This window comes from Marmota flaviventris, chromosome 14 (genome assembly GCF_047511675.1).
Source record: "Marmota flaviventris isolate mMarFla1 chromosome 14, mMarFla1.hap1, whole genome shotgun sequence".
Lineage (NCBI taxonomy): Eukaryota > Metazoa > Chordata > Mammalia > Rodentia > Sciuridae > Marmota > Marmota flaviventris.
The window spans coordinates 46,897,314-46,910,173 of record NC_092511.1 but is presented as its reverse complement, the minus strand read 5'-3'; positions in this window follow the sequence as shown (position 1 = coordinate 46,910,173).

Below are 12,860 nucleotides of genomic sequence, written 5' to 3'. Positions count from 1 at the left end.
GGAATTGAGAATCTTAATAAAGGAGGTAGGTACTGAATATCAGTCACAGCCCCAAGAGTAAAAATTACAACAGCAGTGGCTGTAGTTAGTCCTATTAATTTTCCTCTTATAAGTTTTCCCAAACAATAGGATCAACAGGAATTCTGAAGAAGATGATCCTAAATGGGATAAACACTAAATGAAGAGTGTGGATCTTAGTCACATGTGTGGATAATATGATGCACTTGCCAGATCCCTCTGGTGAGAACAAGGTTTTCATTCTCTCAGCTACTAAGAGTGTTGGCTACTGACCAATTACAGACCTGCCCTGAGAATTTGTTATATAACTCTTCCTAGGGGAAATTTGTGCCCCATAACTGGGCAATGCAGGAATAGAGAGGTCTTGTTTCAATTTTGGAGATATCTGTTAAGCTCCCCATGGGTATAGCTGAAACTTCTACTATAACTGCATCACAGTTCAGCTTCTTCCAATACTGCTTTCCTCACTCATCATAGATTTCCAGAGGTGATAAACTCCCCAATAAACTTTCTGAATACCAGTTTTCATTTCAATGTCTTTCTTCTGGAGAACCGAGCCTAAGACACAGTATTGGACAAATGGAAAAACATTCTATGTATATTTTAATGAAAAGATCCAACACTATGAATAAGTGAGTCATAGTTGAGTTTATTTTTAATTCTGACCCCTTAAAAATTACATTTTCTTTTAATTAGGCAAAGTGATTCAAAAGTTAATGTGAACAAAAGAAGTAAAAATAGGGCTGGGGTTGTGGCTCAGTGGTAGAGCACTCACCTTGCTTGTGTGAGACCTTGGGTTGGATCCTCAACACTACATAAAAATAAAATAAAAGTATTGTGTCTAACTACAACTAAAAAAAAAAAATTAAAAAAAAGAAGAAGTAAGAATAACAGGTCAATGCAAAGAGGAGTTTAGTTGATCCAGATTGTTTTATATGTCAGAATACCAGCTTTTCTAATGCCACAACTGTTACAGAAACAATCATAGAAAAGCAAGCATTTTTCTTTTGTTTCCTTTAATCTTTTTTGAACTTTTTGTTTATTATTTAATTATTGATAATCACTTTTCTTCACGATTTGTTTTTTAATTATATTGTGCCATACTAGGACAAAATAGCCAGAAATAAACCAGACAAAATATCAATGACAGTGAATTTTTAATAGTATAGTGATGTTCTAAAAATATACATATCTGTCATAATGGTATTTTATATTTAATTTGGGCCCTTGTTGCCATCTAGATTGATCTGGTTCAGTGTTCATATTATATTCTTATAAACAAACTCATGGCAGAACATTGCTTTATTAGTACTAATACTTTGCTCCTAGAGCAATGTTTTGTAATGTTAAAGTGGTTATATGAAATAAACTTAATGGAACATCCATTATTAACTTTCAGGGAAAGATCAAAATGATAAACACTATCAGAGGCAAAGGGTTATGCATCTCAATGACACAGAAATAAGTTGTTTTTCCTATGGTGTGTTTTTTCCTATTTCCTAATAGCAGTAATAACCTCACAAAAGCCAATAAATGGCTAAAAATACCTGAACTGTAAACTGAGCTAAAAATGTATAGACTTGAACATTCCTTTGATGTTTGATTATATCAGTGATTATTCTCTGATTTTTTTTTTAAACAATCCAAATGAATACCACTACATAGTCAACCATCTACAGGTTACATGGTATGTCAGACTGTGACTGTGACTTATGGTAAAAACAAGATAATTTGGTAGTTTGAAATGGGGCTGTGGGTAAAGTAACTGTTATTTGTGATTATTGCACTACTTCTTTATCTTTTTAAGCAAAGACAATGTGGCTGTTTCAAGAGAATGAATTGATAATATGGGGGAAATGAAAATGACTTCTACTTTATTAAGAAAGTAGCCCTTGTTAATTTTTATTCCACATTCACTAATGGGGCATTTTGGAAAAGATTCAGAGGTAACTGGCAAATCAATAGCTGACCCAACTGGAAAATAGTGCCCTACATTGGCATTCTTGTGGACAAAGCTTTATTGAATAATAAATTTATTTTCTAAGATGACAACTTTGCCACCTCTATGATGATTTTCCAATTCAAATGTGATATACGTCGTGTTAATCTGGTATTTTCTAGCTCTATGTAACCTTCTGGTTCCCTTTACCATTACTCCTTCTCCAAGGCTCTGCTCTAGCCAAACCATTTGGTAGGCTCCCACCCCCACTTAATGTCAATTCTTGTTTCAATGGCTTTGCAACTGTCCTTTTAAAAATCCACATTCATCACTTTTTTCAAGAACCAACTCACAAATTCTCCTTCCTAAAACCAGGCCTCCTTTACCTTTTTCAGCTCCATGTTTTCCTTTTCTTCCTGATATTTATTCTAAAAATCTTGATGTTTCATGTTTTATCTGTCCCAGTTAAATTTAAGGAGCATTAAGTGGTATTTCCTTTCATCCGCCTGAAAAACATAGTTATGTTGTAGTGACTTGATAACATACTGTGTTACTATAAATTTCTTTCTAGAGATATTTTTCTCTTCAGTTTTATTTTCTTTACATTAGATTGAGATGAATTAGATGACATAATTAAATAATTACCAATTTCAGGTTTTGGAATAGGGGTGGTCATAAAGAGATCATAGTTATTTCTAGCTTCTCTGGATCTGCTCTCTCATTTACATATGGTTTCCCAAACTCTTCCCTTTTTTCTTTTCTTATTTATTTATTTATTTTTTAAGTACCAGGGATTGAACCCTGAGGTGCTTAATCACTGGGCCACATCTCTAGCCTTTTTCAAAAAATTTTGTTTGTTTATTTTTATGTGGTGTTGAAATCTAGCCCTTTTTATATTTTATTTAGACACAGGGTCTTGCTAAGTTGCTTAGGGCCTCCCTAAATTGCTGAGACTGGCTTTGAACTTGCAATCAATCCTTCTGCCTCAGCCTCCCAAGCTGCTGGGATTACAGACATGTGCCACTGCACCCCCAACAGCAGTATCTGACTTATAACAGTGCACATGTTTCAAATGCTTAATCATAATAACAGCAAATGACCAAGATGTAGAGTTGGCCTTATGGATATTTTTGTTACTATATTTCTTTAAATTGAAGTAATTGTTGAACTTAGGACAGAAAATGAGTCAAACATAAATGAAAAGCAATGTATTTGCAGGAGTTGAGTTGGGGAGATGGCAGTGTCCAGTGCAGCTCATGCAAATCAAATCACTTGTTGCTTAGTCTCTTAGGAAAAGGGAGACAGTGATCTGGGAGGGTGGGTGTTTAAAGGCCTAAAATGTGTAGGAGGTGAAGTGCAGGAACTTGAAAAGCACATTGCCTAGAAACTTGTATGTGCTCAGAGACATTTGTTGAATAAATAGTTTAATAAAAAGGAATGAATAAATAATTTTATAGGTTTTTGTTTCCCAGAGAGTCAGTCATGTCAGAGAATATTGGGTAAAAACTCTGAAATAAGGAAAACTTACTGTTAACTACAACCTCTTATAACAGCAGTCAGCTTAAAGTACACTGAACAAAATTAAAAATAAATGTGCCAGGAGGATTTTTTTCTTTCACAATGTAAATCTGTGTGCAATATGTAAATATGACCATCTGCCCTCCTTTTAGAGAAAAACTATTAACCAGTATTTTTCTAATGTGTGAACCAATTTTCTTCTCCAGTACTATTCTGAAAACTTCTCTCCCATATTCCAAAAATTTCTCACGAGAGACCATTGATATGTAGGAACTTAAGTCACAGTATTGAAGACATTCTGCACTCCCAAGTTCAGTGTAGCAGTCTTTTCAGTTGCCAAGATAGGAAGTCAAGTGTCCATCAATGGAAGAATGGAAAAAATATGATATGTATGTACAGTGGAATATTATTCATCCTTCAAAAAGAAAATGCTGTTATTTGCAACCACATGAATGAATCTGGAAGACATTATGTTAAATAAAATAAGTCAGGCACAGAAACACAAATGCCATATGTATATGTGTAATTTAAAAATGTTGAATTCAGAAGCAGAGAGTAGAAGAGCTGTTGGTTAAAGGATGTGAAATTTTTGTTCAAAAAATCTATGGTTTTAAAATGAATGATGACTATAGTTAATAATGTATTATATTCTTGAAAATTTCTAAGAGAATAGATTTGAATTATTCTTTAAATTTTTTTAGTTGTAGGTAGATACAATATCTTTATTTATTTATTTTTTGGGGTACTGAGGATTGAACCCAGTGCCTTACATGTGAGAGGTAAGTACTCTGCCACTGAGCTACAGCCCCAGCCCAGATTTGAAGTATTCTTACCACAAAAAAATAAGTATGTAATGTTAACATGTTAAGTAGCTTAATTTAGTAATTTCACAGTGTAGGCATATTTAAAAGCTTCATGTTGTACATAAAAATAATTTATAGTTGTCAAAATATAATAAATTAATTACAGAAGATCATTTTTTGAAGATAGTTTCTTTCTTTCTTTATATATGACAGCAGAATGCATTACAATTCTTATTACATATATGGAGCACAACTTTTTATATCTCTGGTTGTATACATAGTATATTCACAACAATCCTGTCTTCATACCTGTATACAGAAGATCATTGATACATCGATAACTGACCTTTCAATCAAAACACACAACTAAATGGATCTTTATTTGAAAGACTTTGTTAGCATAGAACTAAACAGTGATTTGTTTCACAGCAAGCTGATATAGAGAAGAGAAGAACATGGTTTACTAATATATAATTAATGTTTTCAGACATTATATATTTCAGACATTTGCATTCTTGAGCACTAATGAGTAAATTCTACCCGACACTATGGATTGATTTGAAAAAAGAATGTGTTGATGTACCTATCTTCCAAGAAAATAGAATGCAAGAGAATGAAAAGTAAATTGGGAAAGACAGAATGCTTTATGTAACTCAAGATCACAAAGACATACAGACACACATACACAGCACACACATGTTTATATGTGTGTGAGTGTGTGTGTGTGTGTGTGTGTGTGTGTGTGTGTGATACAATAGAAGCGGGTAAATAAATTTAATATAAGTGACACAAATAATAGGAAAACACCATTGCAGCTGAGTTGTGAGAGCTATGATATTTTGTAGGCATCTCAGAGAAGCCTCTGCCTTTCAGAGTAAAAATAGCTACCTGAAAACAAGAACCGTAAGTCAGCATTCTTAAAACACCATTGGCATGTGAATGATAACAATGTCAGCTGCAGTTTCTCTAAATAAGAAGAGAGGTTATATATGAGGCATATGGGGCAATGGAATGATGGCAAAAATAATCATTCCATTGACAAGCCATGAAGTCCTCACTTGGCCAGCAGCACTAATGTCAATGTAATTCTTATGTGGAACAAGTGCGACTCAGGCTATGTAACCATAAAACAACTTTATATTAGTTTCCTCTCTCCATTTAAATTTGTCTCTGGACTGCTTCATTCTCTGTTCTTACAGGCCCAGTAACATTTCTTCTATAAATAATAAAACATCTTATTATTGAGTTAAATCACCAAATTACAGGCTCAGTTAAGTAATTAGTATGATCAATACCAGATAATATTTAGAATCCAGAATCTATTTAAAATTTGGACTGCTTTCCACCCCTGGTAGCAGGTGGGGCATCTTCTGTCTGGGTAGGGGAGATGGATTCTCTCTCTCATCCCATCTAAGGATTCTATGCTCTTTTCACCAGTTTGCTTACCATAGTAGTTCCTAAGCATGTGGGACTTATACCTGGAGGGGGGAGATGTGAAATTGTTAGAAACTCTCCTTTTGGGACTAATACTGTCATGAATTGATATTGGTCCTTGCTGAACATTTTGTGTGTTTAAAATGTGCTATTGTGTTCTGTCTCTTTTCCGAGCATTTTTTACAACTTTTTGGAGACTTTTCCTCTCTAAAGTTTTTTTTTTTTTTTTTTTTTTTTTCTCCCTGGAAGTTCACTTAGAAAAGGTAAAATGCATCTTTCTTTCTGGCTTCATAATTTCTTCTTCCTCTGCTCCTAGGAGTTTAGTCAGACCTCTATACTTCCCTAGTTTTCCTTACCAGGTAATCCTTTTAGATAGGATTTAAGAAGAGCCATGTGAACCTTTTTTCATACAAGACCTACATGGTCCAAAAGAATTACTCACATTGATATTTGTGGGAGAGGTTTTTATGAACTGTACATTGAACACATCTGTGTTAGTCCATTTAGGCTGCTATAACGAAACTGAGTAATATAAATGACAGAAATGTATTGGCCTCAGTTCTGGAGTCTATGAAATCTGAGATCAGGGCACCAGCAGATTCTGTGATTGGTGAATGCTTGCTCCCTTCTTCCAAGATGGCACTTTCTGCTACATCTTCACATGTTGCAAATTTCCTCAGCTCTCCTTTTTTAAGAACACCAATTCCATCAAAGACCCCACCTTTTAGCACATTTTGGCCTTCTAATACCACTGCACGAGGGATTAAGTTTAACATGAGAATTTTGGGACACAGCCATCTCCTTTGAAAAATGTACACTTGGCATAACCCTTATTGTGGAAGGATTGTCTTTGAATGACAGCTGAAATTTAACATCTCAATGTGTGTTTATCTCAGCATGGCAGGTTAAGAGAATAAGTAATACGGTATTGATTAAATTAACTTCTAACCTTCCAGCCTTTTAGTCTTGTTTTGAAAATTATTGTTAATATTTATGTACAGCACGTAGTGCATGGCCTGTCAAATAGTAAGTGATCAATACATGGGGACTGTTATTATTTATTATTTGTAGAATTGTGTTTGAGAAAAAGAAAAATGCATATTTATGTACTTTAGATGCATCATTCTAATTATCATTGTACCTGGAGATTTAAAAAATATAGAATATGTCTAGTAAATGAGCATTTGCTCAAATGTTTATTCTCTCCTGTACAAGTTTGGATGCCTTCAGTATTTTATTCACTCTTTTAGTATATATATATACACACACATATATATACACACACACACACACATATATATATATATATATATATATTTTCTCTCTTTATCTTCTAACTGCTCTGAAGAGGAAAAGGAAAGGGGTTTATTAACATGCTCTGATGTATATGTCCTTTCCTAACATTGCTTTTTACAGGAAAAAAATATCTTTTGGTGATAGAAACAGAGTGGTGTGAATAGGGCAACAGTAAATCTGTCCCAAAGCCACTTTCCTATTGTAAATCATCATTATGGGGGATTGGCTTTCTGCTCATGGTGACACTTTATCCAGTGAAGTGACCGGAAGGATTGGAAGTGATTTCTACACTATCAGCCTCTTTGGCATGATTCATTTCTGCTCTCATCTTAGCAAGTGGAAGGTTAGCCTCTAGTTCTGAGACTCAAAATATGGCCGCCCTTCCACAATGAGATCTCCACACATCATGGCATCTCCCACATTGCAAGGTTTCGCTGAATAAAAAATATCCATTCACATTTTCTTTCATTAAGTATTTAGATATTCCACTCGACTTTATTTTGGACCAAAGTGTTGCTGCCAACAAATCTGACGATTTAATTTTATTTTTCTCATAAGACACTTGCTCCTTTTGCCTAAATATACAAAATATTCACTTTTTTTTTTTTTTGGTAAATTTGAAGTTTCTTTCTCTTTTTATTGAAACTTTACTAGAAGATGTCTTGACTTTGGCTATCCAAATGGATTACAAGTGAGCTCTCTCAATACATAGTTTCAACTGGAGTTTTCAGAATTTTTTTCCTTGAAATGTAGCTTTTTTTCTTCTTTAAGAACACATTTTACTGTATGTTCTATCTTCTTTTCTTTCTTTTTTTTTTTGGTTTCCCTCTTCTTTTCTCATTTTTTTTTATTTACAAAAAGCTTTTCCTTTCATTTTTTCTCTCTCTTAAGGCATTAACTGTTGTGTTTGTTAACTCAAGTCTTGTCTCATTTACATTTCCTTTCTGATTTTTTTCCATTTCTAATTATTTCCCAAGTTGTCCTAATTTCTGAGCTTTTCTAATTATGCTTTATGTTGTTCTTTCATGACTTTGATCATTTTCTTAATGACTTTTAGCTTGATTAGAAATACTAGTGGTTGTAGTTTGGTTGGTTTTCTGGGTATATCTTTCTGGAATTTCTGCAATGTTTTTAGGAATGCTATTTTGATCCTTATTCTTTCAAAAAATAAAACCTTACAATACCTTTGAACACAAAAGGAAACATCTGAACATTTAATTAACTTTTTCACTTTTTGCATTAGATACATATAGAAAATATGTCACTGGTGTCACTTTTTGAATGATACCATATATATGTAAAAAGAGATAAACAATGGGTTGTGTAAATGTCTTAAATTTTTGTCACTGATAGATGAATAAACATTGTCATATATGGCTTTTCCTTTGAATTTTGAGCCTAGTATATTTGTAAAGTAGAGACAGAGACATTTGACATTCTATAGTTTTTCAGAAAAGCCACCACCAGCTCCTATTAGTTACAGTAGGCCTGTAATGAATGCATATCTGAGACAATTGCCTTATTTTAAAAAAGTATAGCAACTGTAAATGAGTTCTGATGATCCCATCTAGTGAGTACCATCTTGCAGTTGTGCTGTAATAAAGAAAAAGAAATTAGAGTTTGATACCACTCTTTATCCTAAAGTATCCCCAAGTGGGTAGCATAACATTGTAAATGGAAAAGTTTTCCTTGCAAAGCTTAGATAAAGTTACCCACAGATTTTTATGATATTTTTCCAAAGAGATCCTTTTTTAAAAAAGAAAGTTTTCACTTTACTATGGTGTTATCCATAATGTATTGGCATGCTTATAGATTATAGCCCACATAGACTTATGATAGCATACTTAAATTAAATGTTTTCTCTTTGATGACAATAATTGATAAATAGCATGGCCCCTGTTACTTCTAAAGAAAATGTGGAGAATCTACTTAGAAAATTTTGAGCCATCAGTAAGATAATAATAACTTTTTTTTACAATATTTTAGTTAAAATGAGCTAAAGATGAGGAAACAAAATGTACAAACTCTCTCTCTCTCTCTCTCTCTCTCTCTCTCTCTCTCTCTCTGTGTGTGTGTGTGTGTTTTACTGGAAAAAAACTATGTATTTTTAAAAATATTCCCATTTCCTGAAGAATTCCTAATCTCATCAATTAGATCATAATCTTTTTGATAAAGATAATTTGACAATCTTCATAACTGGCCAAATGCAGAGGACAATTTGAAAGTTGGTTTCTCCCCTTCTTCAGGGATGTTTTCTGAGGTCCTAATGTGTTTGAAGCCTCACTCATTGTAGATAGAATCATTTCGTGAAGAATGGGGACAGGATATGACAGAGGAAAACCATGTGTTTGGGAATCACAAGGCTTTTAGTTCAATCCAGGCTCAAAGCCTCTTTGGGCATGTGCAGAAAGTTACCTTCCTTCCAGGTTCCCAGTTTTCCTGTGTGTAAAATAGGCAAGACAATATCATATCAACAGTGTGGTTTCTAGATTTGAGCTTTGGCATATTATGTATTGTATACATTTTATAAATGAGCCTTATCTCTTTTTGTAGGCAAAAGAGTGTATCTGCTAATGTAAATTAAGGAAATGTAAGTGATGTAATGTCCCTATAAGACTACAGTATGCTTCCACTCCTATTAATGACTTAATAACTTCAAGTTCTTGTGGAAGTTAAGCCTTTTGTTAGGGAAAGCAAAGATGCTGGTGCTGAGAGCCACACCGGAGTCTGTATGGCCCCTGGCATTTTGCCAACAGTATTGATTGACAGGCGAGGCATTACTATCCGCCTCTGCCGCAACTTTTGAGTTCTCGCACTATTTTGGAGTTCTCGTAGGGATTTCCGGGGATTCCCCGAGAGTTCCCATTAGTTGGGGAAGTGCAGGAGGAGGGATTTCCGGGAGAGATATTTCTGGCTGGGGGTTCCTGGACAAGCAGTGTGTTGTTTGGGAGGATTCCCAGGGAGCTGTGTGAAGTGTTTTCCTGCAGTTCAAAAATAAAGTTTGTTCCTGCTTCAGTGGCTCGTGATTTGTGCCTAGCCAGACTGGGGCATGCTGGGACCTCACGACTAAGCAACTAAACAAATAAATGTCTTGTACACAAGTCTCCAAAAAGACTAGATTGAAATTAACTGTAATCCTTGGCACCTTATTTGAATTAATTAACAAATCAATTTATGATGTTATATGTATTTTATTTATTTAGAAAACATTAGGATTCATTTAAAAGTTACCAATGCTTACAAAAGTAACCTAAGTCTTTTTTTATAAACTAATACTTAAAGTAATTCTTATGTAAAGAACTGACTTACTGTATTCACTCTAAGTAAATCCTTAGCATTGGAAAGGGTAAACTTACGGAAAGTGGGATGTTTAAAAGCAAAGCTTCACTGGATGGACAGACTATGCTGACGTTATGCTAATTAGAGACGTGAATCACTGACACCTGCATTGTATAGTGGGACCCAATACAGCATCAAGGTCTCCGTGCTTTTGTTGATCTAAAATGTTATCCTTGAAATAGCAATGTTATAAATATTAATAAAAATACTAAGAGCCTGGCAAGTGGATTCCAGGAAGACTAATGACTTTCAGTTAAATATCAAGTCATTATTCTAACAGACCTTTTACTAGGCAGCAAAGATGGAACAATGTTGTAAAGGTCTTAACAACCATTCATTTGAGACAAAAGTTACATCAACTAGTTGTTTGACCTAAATAGACTGTTTCTGAGTGAATTAATCAGGCTCTGGTTATCATTTCACAACACCAAATACTTGTCTGATTTTTTTTTTACTCCTTTAATTGGTTGTCTTCCCAACTGTTGTGAATGTATACATGTATATCCCCCTACAGAATTATTTGTGTGAGTCAGTCACTCATGTCAGTGCACTCTTAGGGAACCTGTGAGTATGTCATCATAGATACATCTCAAAAACACAGCACTGAGCAATAATAGATGCCGATAGATACACAGAATATCATTTTATTGTCTCTTTATAAAAACTATACCATATATTGTTCATGAAGGCAGATTTATGCAAATGAAAGTAGGAAAGGTAAATAGAAAGAATACACAAGCCTCATGCCTTAAAAATAGTTGGGGCAGAAATTGGGATGGAGATATAGGGTAAAATACAAGGGGCCATGTTCTAGTCAGTGTTGATGATGTGCTGTACAATGTGCCTGTGATGATCATACTAATCCTATGTTAGAAAATAAAAGCTAGGGTGTTTGCAGTTTTCCTTTTGTGTTAGCATATGAGCATCCTTCACACTGACTTGAGCATGTTGAACATTTAAAATGACACAGTGGTATCATTCTATTTCCACTGTGTCAAGTTGAATATTGAGATGGTGGGACAGAAGAAAGTGTCACACTTTCTGTTGTTACTCCAAAATCCTTTTCACATGAACTGGCTTCTGGTGAAATTATAATTTACAAACTAGTAGACCTGAATATCTAAGTTAGTGAGAAATGTCTCCTTACTTCATGAACATTTATGCTCTAAATACATTCTCCCACAATGAGTTTTGTCTAAAATTTCGGTTAGAAGATCACTTTAGTGTCATTTTTTAAATGATAGTTTATAGAACATACTTTCCCTGACAAACAAACAAATATGGAAATATAGTGCCCTAATATTTTAGGATTATCTATCTATCTATGTATCCCAAAGTGATTGATAGAGTGTAAAGAGATATCACTGTCTGAACATTCAAGGATGAATGCAAAAACCACATAAACCATGTCCTAATTGATGCAAATTCAGGAATTCTCAACAGTCCTATTTGATTTTTCACTTTGATTTCATCCGTACTCACATTTTAAATCCTAAATTTGTATGATGACCTTAAACTTGTCTTGTGTAGGATATACATGTAATTCCCTATCTGTGTGTAGGAAATATCAACTTTCAAGGGTCATTTTTTCCTCCTCTGAATCTGGTGTTTTGAATACAGTACAAAGCAGAGAGTAAAACTGAAGCCTATTCATGCAGATGCATTCAGATCAGAGGTCTTCCTTTGAGATCAATGAAATTAAGCAAGAAGAAATTCTCTGTAGTCAACAAAATATACATTGCATGTCTCTGGTTCTTTTCAAGAACCTCAGATCTGCACGTGAAGGTGGCCTCAAACCCTGTAAACCAACTTCAGGAAGGAAAAAAACAGCATGAGTAAAATATTGTAAATAATTGCCCATTTCTATAGCAAAGTTCAAATCTCTCTTGAAATGATGAACCAACTCAAACAGCAACATTGGAAAATGTCCTTGTTTAGGGATAATTAATGATCTGGTACTTTACTCACTGTTTATTATGTATAGTCAAATAGGAAAGGGAAATGTGAAAAGCTCAAAGGTTAAAGCTACAGTGAAATTTATACAGCAGATTTATATGTGTTCAGTTTTTGTTTTGAGAAAGTGTTACTTTTGATTTCACATGTTATTTCTGTTGTGCAGAACAAAGAAAAACACATTGTGATTAGTTTTTCTTTTTAATTTTTATTATTTATTTTCCTGCAGAAGCTGAAATTGTTTGTTTTTTAAGAAAAAGCTTTAAGCTCTCTCAGATCTAATGAGGTATCTTTTACTTAATATACCCAAATGACTGAGTTAGTTTTACCTTTCAAACTTTAAGATGGATAAATAATAAAAAAATCTTTATCACTAATGACCCAACAACCACAAAACCCCACAATTCATAGTTATACTCAAATACTCTAAACGGTTTTAGTATAAACAGTATGGTTGAAAATATTTTAGCATCCAAGGAAAAGATTAACATTATTGTTACCTTAATGGTTGATGAGAGCAATTGACTAGTGAAATGGTGAGCCCAGAGAGTGCTTTTCTC